Raw genomic sequence first — 21354 nt, forward strand, 5'->3', positions numbered from 1 at the left:
ACCTGGTGGGAGGTAACTGAATCATGGGGGCAACTCTTTCTGGTAATAGTGAATAAGTCTCATGAGATCTGATGGTTTTAAAAATAGGAGTTTCCCTACACAAACTCTCTTCTCTTGTCTGCCACCATGTGAGACATGCCTTTCATCTTCCGCCATGATTGTGAGGCCTTTCCAACCATGTGGAACTGTAAGTCCATTAAACCTTTCTTTTGTAAATTGCCCAGTCTTGGCTATGACTATCAGCAGCATGAAAACAAACCAAAACATTTACTGAATTCATTTATCAATCTAGGACCTTTTTGGATGAGTCTTTGGGGTTTTCTAGGTATACGTTCCTGTCATCAGTGAATAGTGACAGTCTGACTTCCTCTTTACCAATTAGGATGCCCTTTCTTTCTTTCTCTTGTCTGATTGCTCTGGATAGGACTTTCAGTACTATGCTGAATACAAGTAGTGAAAGTTGACATCCATGTCTTGTTCCAGTTTTCAGGTGGAATGCTTTCAACTTTTCCCCATTCAGTATGTTAGCTGTGGGTTTGTCATAGATGGCTTTTACTACCTTCAGGTATGTCCTTCCCTTCAGGTATGCCAATTTTACTGAGGGTTTTAATCATAAAGGAATGCTGGATTTTGTCAAATGCTTTTTCTGCATCTATTGAGATGATCATATTGTTTTAAATCCTGTTTATGTGGTCTATCACATTTACTGACTTGCGGATATTAAACCAACCCTACATCCCTGGTATGAAACCCAATTGATCATGGTGTGTTATTTTCTTTGATATGGTGTTAGATTCAGATAGCTAGTATTTTGTTGAGAATTTTTGCATCTATGTTCATCAGGGATACTGGTCTCTAGCCTTTTTTGGAAAAAAGCCTCCAAGAAATTTTAGATTATGTTAAATGACCAAACATAACAATAATTGGTATTCCTGAGGAAGAAGAGAAATCTAAAAGTTGGGGAAACTTATTTGAGGGAATAATCAAGAAAAGCTTCCCTGGTCTTGCTAGACATTTAGACATCCAAATACAAGAAGCTCAAAGAACACCCAGGAAATACATCACAAAAAGATCATCACCTAGGCACACAGTCATCAGATTATCTAAAGTCAAGACAGACGAAAGAATCTTAAAGGTCAGGTGCGGTGGCTCAAACTTGTAATCCCAGCACTTTAGGAGGCCAAGGCAGGCAGATCACTTGAGGTAAGGAGTTTGAGACCAGCCTGGCCAACATGGTCAAGCCCCAACTCTACTAAAAATATAAAAATCAGCCGGGCATGGTGGCAGGAACCTGTAATCCCAGCTACTCGGAAGGCTGAGGCCAGAGAATTGCTTGAACCCAGGAGGCGGAGGTTGCAGTGAGTGGAAGTCACGCCATGCACTTCAGTCTGGGCAAAAGAGTGAGACACCATCTCAAGGAAAAAAAAAAGAAAGAAAAAGAAGAATCTTAAGAGCTGTGAGGCAAAAGCACCAAGTAACCTATAAAGGAAAACCTATTAGATTAACAGCAGATTTCTCAGCAGAAACTCTACAAGCCAGAACTTCAATACTCCACTGACAGCACTAGACAGGTCATCAAGACAGAAAGTCAACAAAGAAACAATGGACTTAAACTATACCCTAGAACAAATAAACTTAACAGATATTTACAGAACATTCTACCCAACAACTGCAGAATATACATTATTTTCATCACAATGGGAAAAAAACCAAATTATTCAGGCAATAACTAGCACAATGAATAGGGCAGTACGTCACATCTCAGTACTAACCTTGGATGTAAATGGTCCTAAATGCTCCCCTTAAAAGATAAAGAATGGCAGAATGGATAAAAATCCACCAACCAACTATCTGCTGTGTTCAAGAGACTCATCTAACACATAAGAACACACATAAACTTAGGTAAAGGAATGGAAAAAGATATTCCATGTTAATGGAAACCAAAAGCAAGCAGGAGTAGCTATTCTTATATCAGGCAAATCAGGCTTTAAAGCAACGACAGTTAAAAAAAACAAAGAGGGACCTTACAGAATGATAAATGGTCTAGTCCAACAGGAAAATATCACTATCCTAGATATATATGCACCTAACACTGGAGCTCCCAAATTTACAAAACAATTACTACTAGACCAAAAAAATGAGACAGATGGCAACATAATAATAGTGGGGGACTTCAATACTCCACTGACAGCACTAGACAGGTCATCAAGACAGAAAGTCAACAAAGAAACAATGGACTTAAACTATACCCTAGAACAAATAAACTTAACAGATATTTACAGAACATTCTACCCAACAACTGCAGAATATACATTATTTTCATCAAAACATGGAACATTCTCCAAGACAGACCATATGATAGGCCACAAAACAAGGCTCGAGAAATTTTAAAAATTCAAAATTACATCAAGTACTCTCTCAGACCACAACGGAATAAAACTGGAAATTAACTCCAAAAGTAACCCTCAAAACTATACAAATAAATGGAAATTAAATAATATGCTCCTGAATAATTTTGGATCAACAACAAAATAAAGATGGAAATTAAAAAATTCTTTGAACTGAACGATAATAGTGACACCACCTATAAAACCTCTGGGATACAGCCGGGCACAGTGGCTCACGCCTGTAATCCCAACACTTTGGGAGGTTGAGATGAGCAGATCACGAGATCAGGAGTTCAAGACCAGCCTGGCCAACACAGTGAAACCCCATCTCAACTAAAATTACAAAAATTAGCCAGGCATGGCAGTGTGTGCCTGTAGTCCCAGCAGGAGGCTGAGGCAGGAGAATTGCTTGAACCCGGGAGGCAGGGGTTGTGGTGAGCCAAGATTGCACCACTGTACTCCAGCCTGGGCAACAGAGTGAGACTCCATCTCAAACAAACAAAAAACCTCTGTGATACAGCAAAAGCGGTTCTAAGAGCATTAAATATATGTTGAATACATATTAAATCATAGCATTAAATGCCTATCTCAAAAAGTCTGAAAGAGCACACAAATAATCTATGCTCACAACTCAAGGAACTAGAGGAACAAGAACCAACCAAACCCAAAACCAGCGGAAGAAAAGAAATAACAAAGATCAGAGGAGAACCAAACGAAATTGAAACAAAACAAAAAGCTGGTTCTTTGAAAAGATAAACAAAATTGATTGACCATTAGCGAGATTAACCAAGAAAAGAGAATATCTAAATAAACTCAATGAGAAATGAACTGGGAGATACTACAACCAATACCACAGAAATGCAAAAGACCATTCAAACCTACTATGAACACCTTTGTGCGCATAAACTAGAAAACCTAAGGGAGATGGATAAAATCCTGGAAATAGACAACTCTCCTAGATTAAACCAGGAAGAAATAGAAATTCTGGACAGACCAATAACAAGTATTGAGGCTGAAATGGTAACAAAATTGCCAACGAAAAACAAGTCCAGGACCAGATGGAGTCACAGCTGAATTCTATCACAATTCAAAGAAGAATTGGTACCAATCCTACTGAAACTATTCCAAAACACAGAGAAAGAGGGAATCCTCCCTAAATCATTCTATGAAGCCAGCATTACCCTAATACCAAAACCAGGAAAGGACATAACAAGTACAGATTTTTTCAGCTTTATTTTAAAATGTTTAAACACAACAAATTCAGTTCATTAAGTCTAAGAAAAAAAATGAGCCAGAAATAGACGAGCCTAACTATGAGTTCATTACAATTTCTATTTTCTAACATCTATACTTAGGTCAAGATTTTGTGCAGTTTGACAGTTAGCTGGCAACCTCATGTGAACATAATTGAAGAACACAGAATAGGGAAAAATGCGTTTGAGCAATCAAAAATACATGTTAAAGTCAATGTTATAAACCATATGCCCTTGACAAAGCAGAAATTTCTCCTATTTCTTTTATGGATTTTTTTTTCTTATTTTATACATACTTTTAATGAGTTTAGTGATTTGGTTACCCAATCCAAAGCAGATTAAAAGATGACAAATTAAAGGAAAAGGGTTTATTAAATAATAGCAAGTTGGCAGTAGAGGGAAGTGATGGGCGATATTCTTTTTAGCAAAGGAGAACACGTACATACAAACAAAAACCCCTTAAATAGAATTTACAAAGAATTACAAATGTACAGGAGTCTGGAGTTATTTACTAAAGAAACAAATAACTCCAAACATTAATTAGTCACGTATTCAACAACAATCACTGTTCCTAAAAGCAGAGTTAGTATCCTTTATTGAAGACAGATAGATGTTTATAAATTGTTTCCAAAACTTAGCACTCCAAATAGTTTGGACAAAGGAGTCAGCCTTGTTTATCAGGCAAAGTAAGTTATGAAGCGCTTCGTTTCCCAAAGATAATTGGAAAATAACTATTTTATATATAGCTTTACAGTACTCTAGCCAATTTAATTGTGGTTTCATTACTTCACTTACAAGTGCAAGCATATTTTCCAAAGCCAACCATGAAAGTTGTTTCCATTTCTGCTGTTTTGGTACCTGCTATTATTTGTTTTTTGAAAGGTTCAACTAGTAGCATAGAAGCTAATTACAGTCATGTGCTACATAACAATGTTTTAGTCAATGACAGACCACAAATGCGATGGTAGTCCCCTAAGACTGTAACAGAGCTGAAAAATTCCTATCACACAGTGATGTTGTAGTTGTTAAGTTGCAGTGCAATGCATTACTCACATGTTTGTAGTGATGCTGGTATAAACAAACCTATTGTGCTACCAATTGTACAAAAGCATAGCACATACAACTATGTACAGCACATAACACACTGGATGATAATAAATGACATTACTGATTTATGCATTTATTATACTTTTTATTTAGAGTGTACTCCTATTTATAAAAAAAGTTAATTGTAGGCCAGGTGCGGTAGCTCCCACCTGTAATCTCAGCACTCTGGGAGACCGAGGCTGGAGGATCACTTGAGCCAAGGAGTTCAAGAACAGCCTGGGCAACATAGTGAGACCCCATCACAACAAAAAATACAAAAATCAGCCAGGTGTAGTGGTGTAGACCCAACTAGGAGGCTGAGGCAGGAGGACTGCTTGAGCCCAGGAGTTTGAGGCTGCAGTGAGACGTGATTGAGCCACTGCACTCCAGTCTGGGTGACAGAATGAGACCCTGTTTCAAAAAAAAAAAAAAAAACAAAACAGTGAACTGGAAATCAGCCTCAGGAGGTTTCCAGAAGGCAGCATTGTTATCATAGGCAATGACAGAGCCATGCATGTTACCACCCCTGAAAACTGTCCAAGAGGACAAGATGTGGAGGTGAAAGAAAGAGATATTGATGATCCTGACCCTGTTTAGGGCTAGGCTAATATGTGTGTCTTAGTTTTTAACACAGAAGTTTAAAAAGTGGCCGAGTATGGTGGCTCACGCCTGTAATCCCAGCATTTTGGGAGGCCAAGGTGAGTGGATCACTTGTGGCGAGGAGTTCAAGATCAGCCCAGCCAACATGGCAAAAGCCCACCTCTGCTAAAAATTAAAGAAAAAAAAGGGGGGGGGGGCTTGGTGGCGCACACCTGTAATCCCAGCTACTTGGGAGGCTGAGGCACAAAAATGGCTTGAACCCAGGAGGCGGAAGTTGCAGTAAGCCAAGATCATGTAACTGTACCCCAGTCTGGGCGACAAAGTAAGACTGTGTCTCAAAAGAAAAAAAAGTTTAAAAAGTAAAAAACAAAAAAACACTTTAAAATAGAAAAAAGTTTATAGGGTAAGGATACAAATATTTTTGTATAGCTGTAAAATGTGTCTGTGTTTTAAACTATGTTATTACAAAAGTCAAAAGTTTAAAAAATTTTAAAGTTTGTAAAGCAAAAACATTATAGTAAGCTAAGGTTAATTTATTATCAAAGGCCAGGTGCGGTGGCTCATGCCTGTAATCTCAGCACTTTAGGACGCTGAGGTGGGAGGATCACCTGAGGTCAGGAGTTCAAGACAAGCTTGGCCAACATGCTGAAACCCCGTCCCTACTAAAAATACAAAAATTAGCCAGGCGTGGTGGTGCACGCCTGTAATTCCAGCTACTTGGGAGGCTGAGGCTACTTGGGAGAATGCTTGAGCCCGGAAGTTGAAGCTGCAGAGAGCCATGATTGTGTCACTGCACTCCAGCGTGGGCAACAGAGTGAGACTCCGCCTTAAAAAAAAAATTATTAAAGAAAAAATTGTGAAACATTTAATGTAGCCTAGCTGTACAGTGTTTCTAGAGGCTACAATAGTGTCTTACTACTATAGTGCAACTTCCTAGGCCTTCATATTCACTCACTGACTCACCCAGAGCAACTTTTAGTTCTGTAAGCTCCATTCATGGTAAGTACCCTATACAGGTGTATCTTTTTAATCTTTTACATCACATTTTTACTGCACCTTTTCTATGCTTAGATATGTTTAAGTACACAAATACCGTTGTTATAATTACCTACAGTATTCAGTACAGTAACATGTTGGACAGGTTTATGGCCTACCAGGACTAGACTACAGCATATAGCAGGTGTGTAGCAGGCTATACCACATAGGTTTAAGTATTCCCTGTGATGTTCGCACAACAATGAAACTGCCTAACGAATTTCTTAGAACATTTCCCTGTCCTTAAGTGACATATGGCTGTAATTCCTCTGGGCGACTATGCCTGAGATTCCAATAGCTGCCACTAGCATGGTGTGGTACAAAGAGCACTAGATTTGTAGGCAAAAGGCTTGGCCTTTGAGTCCTGGCTTTACCACTTGCCAGCTCTGGAGTATCTCACTTCCTCACTGAGTCTGTTTCTTAATAGGGAAAATAACATGTACCCTCCCTTCCTCAAAATTGTGGTGAAGAACTTTGTAAGTTCTAATTGTATTGATAACGCTGAAAAGCACTCTTATCTTTGTTGTGGTACATATATTTGGCAGATAGACTCTCTTCAAGTATGATAGAAAATAGAACAAAACTTGAATCAAGCATGCTTCTTCCTTGAAAATATCACTATTTAAATAATAGTCAAACTAATTTCTTCCTTTAAAGTCTGAATATACCAGGACCTTTATTAAAAGAAATGCAAAAAATTTGGTATAGACAGGCCCCATGTGCCTGAAATTTCAACTAGTGCCTTGGTCTAGGATATCTTCCCAGAAGCACGCATCCTCTCTTCCTTGAGTCCAAATCTTCTGGACCATGTATGTCCTGTTAATGGAGTTCGTTTAACTGTAACAGAAGTTTTCCAGCAGACTAGCCTTTAGTTACTGGCATTCAATTCATGTCTCCTGCCATGCTTCGTTATATAACTTCCCAGTGCTTTTCCTGATAAGAAACTTTACCTCCACGTGGCTTCTCTTTCTCCATAGCTGCATCCACTCTCACTAGTGGTCAAAGCAAGTTGACTTGACCTGTGGACTCATTCCAGCAGAAGTTGTTAAATCACTGAATCTTCTAGCATCCCCTAGATCAATTCTCATTTATCACTGTAGAGATTTTTGTGAAACTTTCATTGTCAGGTGTGTTTACATTCTCCCTTCCTTTCCCATTTTGTTATGAACAAATATATCAGGATAGTTTTCAAAAAGTTATTCAACGATTTCTTCATAGTTGTTTAAATTTTTTTCATAGCTACTCCTCTAAAATTGTACAGAAAACTGTGCCTGCTTTGTAAACTATAGTAAAAACAAAAGTTAAAACAAACCTGGCTTCTTTTCAGCACAATATGGTTGACTTACTTTACATGAACTGATGTTGACTAAGAACAAAGTGATCTGATAATCAAGTTTTTTGTTCAAAGCAAAGCAGACTTTACAAATTTGAGCTGCGGAAAAATATGTGCAGCACCCCAAATCACAGTCCTCTAAGGAGACATCAGCTATTATAAGCAGGTCCAAATCCTGTCACAATGTAAACCCTTTCCTAATCCCTAAGTCATTTCTCGTCTAATTATTTTAAGAGTCTTTTTGGTTGTACTATTTTTAAAGTAGAGCAGAGGGACACACAAATTAGCTGAAGGGTTTTTAAAGCCACTGATGCATTGGGTTGATAAAAGTTAATCCCATCTAAAATTGCAAATATAATTTTATCCTGATGCCTTTCTTAGACTAGGCAAAAGTCAGAAGACTTTTCATCAGGAAAGAGATGAGAGAAGATAGCACTAGATACAGTCTATCCCAGGAAGAGATCATCTAACCACGGTAGTTAACAAGTATTAACCTAATTCAAGCCTGGAGCTTACCTTTACAGAGTCTGCCATAAATAATGAAGTATCGTACTTCTTCCTTGTGACAGATAATGGCAGTCATGTTGCCTCAAAGCAGGCAGCATTTTTTCCTTTTCTGTTTAATTTTAATCAGTTTTCTTCTATACTTGATCAAATAATATATATTTCACAGCCAAAGTGGTAATATGTAATATCATTATACTCTATTACAACTAAATGAAGACTCAAGAAAATAATCAAGAGTACATCTTGGCCTTCTAAATTATTCTGAAATTATACTGAAGTCCAAGTAACTGAACTCCTTGTGTGGCTAGATTTTTGTTGTTGCTGTAGCATTTAACTTTCAGGAAGAGTCAAATGATAAGCCAATTTCAGGGACTGAAAGACAGTAGGAGGCACAAATTGAGATCCTGTCCACATGGATGAACTGCTTATCTCTTTTCTATTTACTATCCTGGACAATCAGATGCTATGAATATGATGCCTCCAAAACACAAATAAATATACTCTATTTTTAACTGGAAGAATGTTTAGAAAGACTGATCTATTCATTCAATGAATATGGATTGAATACCTACTACATGTCAATCACTGTTCTGGGAACTAGGAATACAGCATTGAACAAGATAACAAAATTCCTGACCTCACATAACTTAATTCCAGTAGGGAAAGACAGACAAATAAGCAAAATATATAGTATGCCATATACTGATAAGTGCTATGGAGAAAGATCTTGAATTATAAGATTAAGACAATATCAACTTTTTTTAAAAGAGTAAACTAGGATTAAAGTGGAAATTTTAGTACAGTCACATGTCCCTTAACGATGTGGGAATGCATCATTGGGCTATTTCATTGTGTGAACACCATGGAGTGTACTTACACAAACCTAGATGGTGTAGCCTCCTACACATTTAGGACATGTGATATAGCCTATTGCTGCTAGGCTACAAACCTGTATACCACATTACTGTAGTGAATATTGTAGGCAACTGAAACACAATGGTATTTGTGTATCTACACTTATGTAAACATAGGAAAGGTATAGTAAAACCACAGTATTAAAATCTTATGGGACCACCATCTTATAAGCAGTCTGTCATTGACCAAAATGTCATATGCAGCACATGACTGTATATACATATTACCAACAAGAATGACAGGGATAATTGAGATGTTACTGCACAAAGTTTCAATGTGCTCTATGTGCTACCATATAAAAGGTTGTTTAGTTTATGACCCACATAACCAAAGATAAATCAGAACTTCTTATTCTTCAATCACAGCCTGGGCTCATCAGGAAAGGCAGCCAGGACTTCAATGGACTCACTGCCTCTACCTTCCTTCTTGCTTGGATGAAGAATCTGACTCTAGAAGCCCACCAAATTCATCCAACAGCGCAAGCAGATGTTGCTTTGGAAAATATCATAGCAGAGAACTCTCCTGGGATGTATTTCATCAGTCTGATACTTCCAACTCTGCCAGGGAATAAGCTCACCAAAGGCTTCTCATCAAACAGCTCTGCCCTAAACACCTCGGGGATTCCCCAACAGTGTCTTGCTGGCCTAATGACACTCATGTTCCTTCTCATGCTTACCTTTCTTTGCCTGGCGTGAGTGCAAAAACCTATCTCAAGCAAGATAATTGCAAAAATAAAAAAATTAAATAACAAATATCTCCAGAGTACTTACAACAGCTACTGTCATATTTAGGAGGCCACTCTGTGCCAGGCTGTCATTAGGGACATGAGCTCCAGAGCAAGCCACCTGTCACTTGTCAAAGATTATAATCTAGGAAGAAAGAGACTGTTCAAGGAGCCAGAACTACTCTAGCTGTGGTTTCTGCCATGTAACCATGAGCAAGTTACTTAATACCTTTGTGTCTCAGTTTTCCCATCAGTAAAATGGAGATGGGCATAAGAGTGCCTCATATAGAGGATTTTTGTGAAGATCAAAATAAGCAAAAACATTTAAAGCACATGCAAACAAGTGCTCAAGTGATATGAGATCTTCTTATCATGGTTTTCTAGTCCCTTTAAACAGTATCAAATTTCATATTACATTTATTTAGTAGAAGAGATCCTATACTTAAATACTTCCTTCACTAATAGGATTCTGTCTTTGGGAACTTTTCCTTTTCTTTACCTTTTTCTTTCTTTCTTTTTTTTTGTTTTTCATGAGACGCAGTATCACTCTGTTGCCCAGGCTGGAGTGCAATGGCGCAATCTCAACTCACTGCAACCTCTGCCTCCTGGTTTCAAGCAATTCTCCTGCCTCAGCTTCCCGAGTAGCTAGCTGGGATTACAAGCAACTGCCACCATGCCTGGTTTTCATATATATATATATATATATATTTTGAGATGGAGTTTCACTCTTGTTGCCCAGGCTGGAGTGCAATGGCACGATCTTGACTCACCACAACCTCTGCCTCCCAGGTTCAAGCGATTCTCCTGCCTCCGCCTCCTGAGTAGCTGGGATTACAGGCATGCACCACCACGCCCAGCAATTTTGTATTTTTAGTAGAGACAGGGTTTCTCCATGTTGGTCAGGCTAGTCTTGAATTCCCGACCTCAGGTGATCCACCCACCTCGGCCTCTCAAAGTGCTGGGATTACAGGCATGAGCCACCACGCCTGGTCTTCTTTCCCTTTATTTCCTTTTAAAGTAAATAGACAATACCAACATTTGGATTGCTTTTCTTTTAGGAAAATGGCAATGGCTCCATGGAAAAGTAGTATATTGAGAGAAAAGTGCTAAACCAAGAGCTGGAATACCTGAATTCTAGCAGGGGGCTGTCACCAACTAGCTGCCCTAACCAGGCATTAGTTGTATAGCATCATACAGAGAAATCTGCATTCTACTGAAGGGTAGCAGACATTTTACAAATATTAATACAATTTTAGACATATTCACTATTAAATATGTTTCATTTTTCTGTTATCATACTGTATAGTTTAAGTATTCTTTCCTTAAGTCACTAAACATAAATTTGACTTCAAAATAAGCGTCAATCATAAAAACACAGGTGAGTCAAGTATGCATGTGTCTACATATTATTTGTAAGTGCAAAATACAAGGGAATGAGAAGGTTATTTTCTAGATATTTCATACCAAACTTGCAGGAAGAGAAAGGATGTTATGGTGAATATCTTAATTCTCAGCGGTGTAGCTCTACACTCAGTTACCTGACTTAACAATAATACCACTCCAGTGATTTTCCTCCAACCCATTATTATCCCTCAGTATATTATTCCAACTAACAAATTTACATGATGAAACAGAAAGTAGAAATGGCTAAAGAATACTAAAAAAGAGCTGCCAGGTAATGAGTGTCCTATAGATGCTATTGGTCTTTGGTCTACTCCATCAATGAGATGGTGGAAGGAAACAAAGTTGATTATACACAGGGTTAAACATACGTAAAGCAACTAGCACAGGGCATGGCACATGGTCAGTACCCAATATATAGCTATCATTCTTACTATTACATGCAGCCATGTCACATACAAAAGAAACAAATCCCAGGGAAGTTGGTTTCCTTACTTCACACAGGTAGTCTGTAGGGATTTGAACCCAAGTCCACTGAGCACCAAAACTTTACCTCTTTGCTTCCAAAACCCCACTTTGCCAATTGTAGTTGAATTGAACGGTATAAAGTTCAATGCACTGAAAATTCACTTGACATCGAGATTCATTTGACTAACGAAGTCTGAGCCATTTAAGTAACTGCAACATAACAAGTTGTTTTTATTTTCATTTTTTTCTGGAGACAGGGTCTTACTCTGCCACCCAGGTTAGAGTCCAGTGGCATGATCATGGCTCACCGCAGCCTTGCCTTCCTGGGCTCAAGTGATCCTCCCACCTCAGCCTCTGGAGTAGCTGAAACTACAGGCATATGCTACCATGTCCAGCTAATTTTTTAATTCTTTGTATAGATAGGGTCTCACTATGTTCCCCAGGCTGGTGTTGAACTCCTGGACTCAAGCAATCTTACTGCCTCGGCCTGTCAAAGCGCTGTGATTACAGGCATGAGTCACTTTACCCAGCCAACAAGTTGTTTTTAGATTCACATGAGCTTGCCACTCAGCATGAGATTACCCGTATATTTTGTTAGCCTTCTCAGTAAAAACTTATTTAAAATAACAAAACTACTCTGCCCCATTTATAAATCTCAACACTACACACCTTTTAACGATCACATTTGGGTAATCTACTATAGAAAGTGGTACAAACCCTTGATAGGAAGTTATTTCTACTACATGCTGCCAATTCTCATGAAGGATTTGTGACATACATAGTTTCTTCTAGTAATATTAGCATCTTAGGAAAAATTTAAATTGCCTCTGGATGTTCTGTCAATTCATTAAAAGATAAAGGAAATCTAAGTGACATTTGTTTATGAACAAATTGCTCAGAGAACTGAATAGGAAAATATTTGCTAAATTGGCATATTGTTAAGAGAATGATGAATCCTTGTTAATAGAAAAGAAAACGCCATGTTCACATAAGGTGTGTATCTGACAAGAAGAATGACATAGAGGGCTCAACAATTGGCCTGGGAACTTGATTAATGTATAAAGGAAGAATGAATCATCCATTCAATTCCTGAAGATTCGTCACATACCTGCTGCCTAGAAAGACAGACAGACATGGATCTACCATCAGCAGTACAGTGGGGGAATTCCCACTCACGACCTCCCCTCTGTCCCCCTGAAAGGGGCTTTTTCCTTAATAGTAAGTTGTCCCACTGAGGAATGAATGGCCCTTCCTGAGACCTAAAGATGAAGGCCAAAGAAAAAAGGGCATTTGTAGTAGAAGGGTCAGCGAGGGGAAGAACTATATTCAGAGGCAAATGATTATTTTTTAATTATGAAGGTCTTGAATTGTTCACAAATATTCCATCCTTCCAGCATCTTCATCCTGGGAAGTAGAAGACCAGGGAAGAAAGATCCTGCTCTGTGACAAGTGGAGAGAAAGGGAGAGACTGCCTTAACCAGGAAGCCTCCACGCCCACAGCCTAGGCCCACGGATGGACTCGGGGGAGAGTGGCTATGAACCACCTGAAATTGTATACAAAATTCTGTGTTTACATCAGATCTCAAAGGGGGCTATGACCGCCATCAATTTAAAGGTCAAAGTTTGAGCACAAGTCTGACATAAAATCTCAAATCCTGGGTCTTTTGCTTATCAGCTATGTAATCACTCAAACTTTTCATAACTTCAGTTTCCTAACTTGAAAATGAAAAAGATAACGCAACGCCTAACTCATTGTGAAGATTAAATGACGCAAATTAAGCCTCCAACACAATAATGCTCACTTACCCAAAAGGAAAATCAAAGCTTCTAGAGATATTAGAAGGAATGGAATCTGAATCTATACACCAATGACAGTGACAGCACTTAGAGTCCCCCAAAACACCATCAGTTCCCTCATGTCCATCATTTTGTAACTCACCTTACAAATCTCAAATGAGTAAATTCATGCTTAATTCCACATGGTCCTGAGACTATACCACTGTGACAGACTGTTGGTAAGAAAATAAAGACATCTGGTATCTCAAGGGAAAAATCCAATACTGGAAGGAAAACATCTTAGGCTATTAGCCTTTAAGTTTATTAGGAATTAAGCCTAGGTTGAATAATACTCCATTCTTCAAATAAACAGGTTTCCAAAATCTGCAATAACTTCTGATTATAGAATAGACTTTAAAACGCATATCCTCCATGTTTGTATGTGTAATTTCCATACTTATTTATATGGCTAATTCTTAATTACCTAGACCAAAGAAGAAAAGTAACAGAAAACCTAAACATCAAGAAAAATCCCTGATCATTTATAATTGGTGTTAGACTTGGGAAAGCTTTCTCTATCTAGGTGAGAGGCCAACCTAACATATTTGCTTCAGATGGTCCAATAGCTCTAACTGAAAATATTCACAGATTCTTGTCTCTACCCCAGTCTTATTTGTTTTATAACATACACACCTAAATGAATAACTACTCAGCCTAAAAGGTAAAAAAGTTTCTGGGTACTAGACTTTGACTTTACACATATTTCAGCTATTTTTAGAGTCCAAATGAAAACAGCTAGTACACAAGGAAATAAGCATGGAATTCTTGATGTCTACTCAGATAACAGTCAAGATAAGGTCAGTGGATATTTGGAATACCTCAGATACTAATTTAAAATAAAACACTTTGATGGCCAAGAACACTTTCTAAAGTTGTGCTTGAGGGTTATGGTTTGCGTTATATGCTTGATTCCTCTCTAACAAATCCCCTAGCCAAAAAATATCCCCATCTGCCATAAGGTGCTATGAGAAGTATCTGTTCAAAGTCCAGTGAGGAAGCTGACACTCCCTTGACACAGCAATCTTACCTCAGAGAGTCACTACAACTAGATCACTTTCTAAGTGTTTCAGAAGAAGCCCCAAAGTAAAAAAGACGAGTCTAAAGAAAATGGTGCTTTTCTATTTGAATACAAAACCTTGGAAATGTTTAACTCTCTCCAGGAAATAAAATCAGAGCAAACAAAGGCAGACTTAATTGTACTGCTGTCCATATTTATCAATCTAAATTCAAAACTCTTAATTTTTAAACTAAGTAAACATTCATTCAGCAACAACATACTGTAAGGTGAAAGGCACTATCCAAGACCCTGGCAATGCTCCAGTCAACAAGATTCCTACTTTGATGGAGCTTATATTCTATGGAACAAAAACTTGACATTGTGTGTAATGCACTGAACACACAATTTAAAAAACATTTCGTAAAGATCTATGATAAACCAAAGCCTATAATTAAGAAATGAGAGGCTACCATATACATTTTGCTAGACTTTCATCTTCAACAAAATACCTTGCAGGTAATTTTTAGCAGTGGCTCAGTCTTTAACTCAACTTCAAAGCAACAGTTATGTATGAAGGCCATATATGGGAACAACAATAAAGAGGCCCCAACACACACACACACCCCTCAGAAACAGGTGAAAGAAAACTGTCCTCTAAGTTGTAAAACTAACACAATATACCATAGCAAAAACATCAAAAAAATAATAATCTTGAAGAGACTTCCATGGTTTCAGAACTTCCCCATATCCTGAGGATTAAAAACCTTTTTAGGCTGGGTGTGGTGGCTCATGCCTGCAATCCCAGCACTTTGGGAGGCCGAGGCGGGTGGATCACCTGAGGTCTGGAGTTCAAGACCAGCTTGGCCAACATAGTGAAATCCCATCTCTACTAAAAATATAAAAATTAGCCAGGAGTGGTGGCAGGCGCCTGTAATCCCAGCTACTTGGGAGGCTGAGGTGAGAGAATTGCTTGACCCCAGGAGGTGAAAGTTGCAGTGAGCTGAGATCGCGCCATTTGCACTCCAGCCTGGGCGACAGAGCAAGACTCCAGCTCACCAAAAAAATAAAAGAAAAATAGAAAAGAAAAGAATTCCTATGAAGAGAATAAAGATGAACACTTATTAAGAGTTTCCCAAATACCAGGTCCTTTGCTAAATGTTTTACATTTAACACTGAATCCTTATAGCCACTATCAAGTAGGTACTATTATTATCCCCAACTTACAGATGAAAAATCAATGACCTTGGGAAATTAAGTGATTTAATAATTACTTAAATTACAGCACTTGGATGCAACCTAGGTGTTTCTGACTACTGCAGACTGTCTTGACCACTTTGCTGAGCATCCATCTCAAGAGGCAGACAGGGACTAAAGCACCACTGAAGCACCGCGCAGAGGAAAGGGTGTCCTGACTTATAATTTGTCTGGTCCTGGAGGCAGCAATTCTCTGCTTATAAAAATATGTACTTTTTCTTTTCTTTCTTTTTTTTTTTTTTTTTTTAGACAGAATCTCACTCTGTCACCCAGGCTGGAGTGCAGTGGCGCAATCTCAGCTCGTTGCAACGTCTGCCTCTTGGGTTCAAGTGATTCTCCTGTCTCAGCCTTCCAAGTAGCTGGGACTACAGGCATACACCACCACACCCAGGTAATTTTTTTGTACTTTTAGTAGAGATGGGGTTTCACGATGTTGGCCAGGACAGGCTAGTCTTGAACTCCTGACCTCAGGTGATCTGCCCACCTCGGCCTCCCAAAGTGCTGGGATTACAGGCATGAGCCACCACGCCTGGCCTACTTATGAAAATATCTACTTTTTCAAGGCAACACCTCTACTGATTCCATGTTCACCATGAAACTTCTGGTTTGTTCTGGCTCCCATGTGCCCTAACTATAGGAAAATCTTAGCCTGGGCAGAGGGTACACATAACTGGGACCCTTGGCAGTTCCTTATTGCTTATAAATTACTAAACTTGGGTCCTGGTTTTGCACATCATTCTCAGTGAGCTAGATTAAATCAGATCTTCCCATGACATGAGATTTTTGAGCCTGCCTCTTGTACTCTGGACTGTGCTGATTCCATCAAGGTGATGCCCCAGGCAGTGGCCATGCCCAGGTGGCACCCTCTTGTCTCACCACCTCCTTCAAGCCACCTCCTTCAGCATATACTTTTCAGCATATACTTTTAAAATTTGAGAGAATTTTCTAGCTCCCCTTAAACTCCATAAGGACTCAAAGCCTCTCCTGAAAAAATGTTTTGAAACTCAGAAGAATGATAGGCAGGGAATTCCAACAGCTTTGAGAAACTATTGCTATAATGAACAGCAACATTTTCCTAAGGGGATCATTCATTTTCCCACTTTTAAAAGTTACTTTCTGTAGTTCAAATATGGTGAATTGAGAAGAAAGTTAGCAACCTAAGTTAACTATATTGGATATATGTATATTAACCATGTTGCTTTTAATTTAATATATCTTAGACACTTGTAAAAATATGAAGATTAAAAATACAAACAAAAAAAAATACCCATACACCCAGTGTAAGAAACACTACTGATATAGCTGAAACCCCTGGGTATAGTGTTATAATAATATTATTGTGCTGCCCTTGTAACTGTCATTATAGGGCCGTGCACGGTGGCTCACTCCTGTAATCCCAGCACTTTGGGAGGCCAAGGTGAACAGATCATGTGAAGTCAGGAGTTCGAGACCAGCCTGGCCAACATGATAAAACCCTGTCTCTACTTAAAAAAAAAAAAAAAAAAAAAATTAGCCAGGCGTGGTGGTAGGCACCTGTAATCCCAGCTACTGGGGAGGCTGAGGCAGAAGAACCGCTTGGACCTGGGAGGCAGAGGTTGCAGTGAACTGAGATCACACCATTGCACTCTAGCCTGGGCAGTAAGAGTGAAACTCCATCTCAAAAAAAAAAAAAATTGTCGTTATAGAAGTGAAATGGTATTCAATTAAGCAAGAGGAAAGACTTTTCCCTCCATTTATATTTGGACAGTAACAAAGTTTTTCACCCAAATCTATAAGATATAACTCCAGATTTGCTTGGTGAGAGAATAGTGCAAGAAACCAACATAGTGATATTTCTTGGTATGAATCAGAGACTATATGTACAAACTAGAAACAGGTGTGACCCCACTCAGATTATTTCTGAACAGTCATTTGGTAAGATTAGGCCTGACGCCTGAGCCATCTGTTTATATGCTACAGAGCAGAGCTTCTGGAGCTTTCAAAGGAAAAGTTTGCTATACAAATTTTCTACCATTGACTGTTACTAAATGTCAGAAACTGTGGAACAGACTCTCCAAGGGCAAAACATTTTCTAGGGACCATGCCTGTTTCCTCTTCTGGTAAAAATCAGGCTCAAAATATACCCACAGCTATATAAAGTTACCAGTTCCCTGAGACTGATAACTTCTAATAATGGATGGCAATTTCTCTGGACTTATTAACAGAAGGAAGGCAATGCCTGTGGGTTCAGCTCTCCCTGTATTTACTGAACACATTCCACACCTGGTATAAAAATAAACTGGGGCCATGCGTGGTGGCTCATGCCTGTAATCCCAGCACTCTGGGAGGCTGAAACGGGTGGATCACGAGGTCAGGAGATCGAGACCATCCTGGCTAACACGGTGAAACCCCATCTCTACTAAAAATACAAAAAAATTAGCCGGGCGTGGTGGCAGGCACCTGTAGTCCCAGCTACTCAGGAGGCTGAGGCAGAAGAATGGCGTGAACCCGGGAGGTGGCGCTTACAGTGAGTCGAGATTGTGCCACTGCACTCCAGCCTGGGCAAGAGTGAGACTCCATCTCAAAATAAATAAATAAATAAACAAACCATAGTTCTTCAAGAAGCTGACTCTAGGCGTTATAGACAGACCTGGTGCATGAGGAAGAAAATTACAGGAAGAAGAAACCATAGTAGGAAAAAAAAAAAGTCAAAGCAAGCAAAATAAATAAATAAATAGAATAAGCCACTAAGCCAAGCAAGGAGGCACATGCCTATAATCCCACCTACTCAGGAGGTTGAAGCAGGAAGATAACTAGAGGAAAGAACTCCCAGACCAGCCTGGGCAACACAGCAAGACTCCATCTCAAAAATACAAGTTAAAAAAAAAAAATTAGCTGGGTGTGGTTGTGTACCTATAGTCCCAGCTCTTGGCAGACTAAGTCAAAAGGATCACTTGAGCCTAGGAGTTTGAGGACGTATTGAGCTATGATGGTGCCGATGTACTCCAGCCTGGGTGATGGAGTGAGACCCCATCCCTATGAAAGAATAAATGCAAGTAAACAGGGACTGGTTACTGAGGCCTGCTGTTCTGGTTTTCTTTCTTCTTCTTGGGCAGTTTCATCTCAGTTTCCTTCCAACACTCTCCCCTCCTCTAATGTACCATAAGGGGTCGGCAATGTCCTCTTTTTCTCCCCTGGAGAGCCTCATACCATCTTCTGGCTTTAATGAACTCACTTAGACTGATACTTCCCAATCTCTTCCCTCCAACCTGGATCTCGTGCCTGAACTCCAGATCAACAGATCCATCTGTCTATTCAACACCTCCAACTGACACCTCAAACACCTCAAACTCAGTATTTCCAAAACCGAGCTCACCACACGCTCCTCCTTGCCCCTAATAGATCTGCACTTCCTTTCACATTTCCTCTCTGTTATAGCCCCACCATCTACTGAAAACCTGAATATCAACCTGGACCCATGCTAACCCCTGCCTATTACTCGGTAGGTCCTGAATATCTCCAGATTTCAACCACCTCTCTCCAACCCTATCCAACTCCAGGTGGCTACCATCTGTACCTGAACCACGCCCTTCGAATCATTCTCCAAAGGGCTCACTCTTCACAGAAACAAATGTACCACACCTGTTTACACCCTTCATTAAACTCCCCCACTATGCTCAGGATAAATCCAAATCCTTTGGTAACAAAAAATCCTCATTTGCTGCCCTTACAGTCAGCCTTTCCTCCACGCACTTCAGGCTTCAGGCAGACCAGCTCCCTCTGTGTCTTTGGCCCTGTGCAGTTCTCTTTGTTGGAACTCTTCCAGCCCCTGATAGGACTCCCTTGCCCCATCCTCAGGTCACAGCTCAGAATCAACTTCCCCGAGCAGCCTTCCCTTTGCTGCACCTCCCTCTGGCCTATGGCACAACCTCTACTTCCCTTATCACAGCATGCATCATGCCTGTTTTCTTATTGGCAACAACACCAGGGTGAGCTTCCAAGTATGTACGTGCTTGGCACTTATGCGTCTTCAGTACTGAGTTCTCATATAAGTGACTGGATGGTCACCAGGAGAAAGTTCATCTATTCCTGACTTTTTAGGTGGAATAACCAGTTTCTCTAACTTTCCCTTACCCCAGAATCAGGCAGCCAAAGGTAGGGAGGGTCCTAGGTTTAATTAGAGACCTTTCTTCACAGGCCTTGCATAACATTTTAAATTTAAGACATTATTCGGATACATAAGTACTCCATAACTTCCTACCAACTAGATTAGGGGTTTCCTGGGCAAACCTCCCAATCAGTACTCTAACAGTTAGTAGAGCCTATGGCCTTATACTACTCTGAGAATTAGGTGTCACAGTCATCCCCATGCTTCAGATGGGGAACCGGGGCTCAGAGATATCACATAACTTGCCCAAGGTAATAGAAGCAGATGGTAAGGAAACTAGAACTCAAACTGAGTTCAGGCAATATGTCTCTAGAACCTTGATCTGACCTATAAGAATATAGTCAATGAATTTTCTGTTTACTCAATGAATGTTGAAAGAATGAAGTCAGGAGCCGGACATGGTGGCACATGCCTATTGCGGGAGGATCACTTGAGCCTAGGAATTTGAAACCAACCTGGGCAACATAGCTAGACCTTGCCTCTAAAAAACTAAAAATGAACAAAAAAGAAAGAATGAAGTCAGTAAACTATACTAGAGATAGGGATGACCTAGTATATCATAGGGGGTATATTAGAAAATAGAGATTTGAACAACCCAGAGTGTATTCACATTTGATTCTGGATTACGTTTAGGGGGGAATACAAACATATTCAAAATAAGAACCATTAGTTATTATACGGCACCCCAAGGGAAGACATCTTGCTCTAATCTATTCCTGCTTCATGAGGAGAGAACCTACAGGCTCAACTCAGACATCCCAGCCAGGGACACACAGTGAGTGGCCAGTGGGCTAGAACACACAGCCAGCATGCCAAACAGAGAAGCCTGCAGTGTCTTTTTTGTTTGTTTGTTTGAGACAGAGTTTCGTTCATATTGCCCAGGTTGGAGTGCAGTGGTGTGTTCTCAGCTCACTGCAACCTCCACTTCCTGGGTACAAGCAATTCTCCTGCCTCAGCCTCCCCAGTAGCTGGGATTACAGGGGCCCACCACCAGGCCCAGCTACTTTTTTTTTTTTTTTGAGCTGGTGTCTTGCTCTGTAGCCCAGGCTGGAGTGCAGTGGCACAATCTTGGCTCACTGTAGCCTCTGCCTCCCAGGTTCAAGTGATTCTCCTGCCTCAGCCTCCCAAGTAGCTGGGACTACAGGTGCCCACCACCACATCCGCTAATTTTTGTATTTTTAGTAGAGATGGGGTTTCACCATATTAGCCAGGCTGGTCTCGAACTCCTGACTGTGATTCGCCAGCCTCGGCCTCCCAAAGTGCTGGGATTACAGGCGTGAGCCACCGCGCCGGGCCTTGTATTTTTAGTAGAGACGAGGTTTCACCATGTTGGCCAGGCTGGTCTCGAACTCCTGACCTCAGGTGATCCACCCGCCTCGGTCTCTCAGTGCTGGGATTACAGGCGTGAGCC

General features: G+C 40.0%; 1 protein-coding gene across 2 annotated transcripts in view; it reads right to left on the reverse strand.

The window, feature by feature from the left end:
• PTPN21 (protein tyrosine phosphatase non-receptor type 21) overlaps positions 1–21354 on the reverse strand; it is an 88152-nt gene that overhangs the window by 62253 nt on the left and 4545 nt on the right. The window lies entirely within an intron of this gene.

This window comes from Chlorocebus sabaeus, chromosome 24 (genome assembly GCF_047675955.1).
Source record: "Chlorocebus sabaeus isolate Y175 chromosome 24, mChlSab1.0.hap1, whole genome shotgun sequence".
NCBI lineage: Eukaryota > Metazoa > Chordata > Mammalia > Primates > Cercopithecidae > Chlorocebus > Chlorocebus sabaeus.